General features: G+C 36.3%; 1 pseudogene; it reads right to left on the bottom strand.

The window, feature by feature from the left end:
• Window positions 1-297: 297 nt before the first annotated feature.
• Window positions 298-953, bottom strand: LOC147927352 (uncharacterized; annotated as a pseudogene).
• Between the last annotated feature and the right edge of the window lie 204 nt (window positions 954-1,157).

The raw sequence follows: 1,157 nt of genomic DNA, 5'->3' as shown, positions 1-1,157 counted from the left end.
TGTATTACGATATCTCAGCCATTGCGGATTTATAAATCACTATAACTCAGCCGTTATATTAATCGACGAGACCTTTCGTTTTCCCTAAAATACCATAGCTCAGCCATACATTAGTATAACTCAGTCATTTGCTTTCAGATTGTTTGTTGTGATAACTCAGCCATTACGTTACTGAAATATTTAATTAAAAAAGGAGTTTACAACAACAGAGACTGAAATATTTAATTAAAAAGAACAAATATAAGATAAATTATTCAAGAGTTCTTAAAAATAGATTTGAACTATTTAAGTTCATATTCAGTTTCCACTCCCAGCATATTGATTAGTCATCTCTCTAGCCATGGCGTCAAACCTTCTCCTATCAGATTTGTAGAGGTTAGCAAGGTATTCAATGGTCTGTTCCTCATCATTGACCTCTGGTTCAATTAACTTCTCCACTAATTCCTTGAAAACCTTAACAATGGACATGTGAGTCCACCAGTCGCGCCTCAAACGTTTTAGGTGAATGCCTCCCCTATCTGCTACATTTGGGTGGCAAATTCTTGTAATGAAAACAACCTGCATAATCAAGAAATTTTATTTAAAAAACTATTGAGTTGCTGCAAAAAAGGAGTACTAATAATCATGCTTGCTAAAATAAAAAGGAGTATAATCAAAAATAGATACCTTGGGGGGACTACTTGGGTAATCAGGTGGAAAAGTAAGCCTAAGTTTAAACACTCCCCCTTCATAAGGAGTATTCACTGGTCCGATTAGAGTAACCTCCCAACGGTAAATGTCGTCATCAACAGTTACTAAAAAAAAGGCAAACACTCAATCTCTTTTATCCTTAACAGTAAAACAAATCTACTCTGAAGATGTATGTGTTTACCTGCTGTGATGTTTGGCGAAAGATCCCTGTTCAGACATCTCAGATCAGTCCTTATAAGGCTTGAAGGAGAACGACGGGCCATTTCTGACGGATTGAAGGAAGAATGTAAATAGATTTTTCGAATCTGAGAGATGATTTAGGAGTTTTCGTGAGACAAATGTTTGATGAGTAAGTCCGATAGCAAAAAGTATTTATAATACGCGAAACGTCGCTTTGGTTTACAAAAAGTACCCCTTCAGCTTCATAAGCGACGCTTCGCGTATTACGCCTTCAATCAATTACGGTT

The sequence above is a fragment of the Camelina sativa genome, chromosome 15, assembly GCF_030686135.1.
Source record: "Camelina sativa cultivar CO46 ecotype springtype chromosome 15, ASM3068613v1".
Taxonomy (NCBI): domain Eukaryota; kingdom Viridiplantae; phylum Streptophyta; class Magnoliopsida; order Brassicales; family Brassicaceae; genus Camelina; species Camelina sativa.
This window is presented reverse-complemented; position numbering and strand designations above follow the sequence as displayed.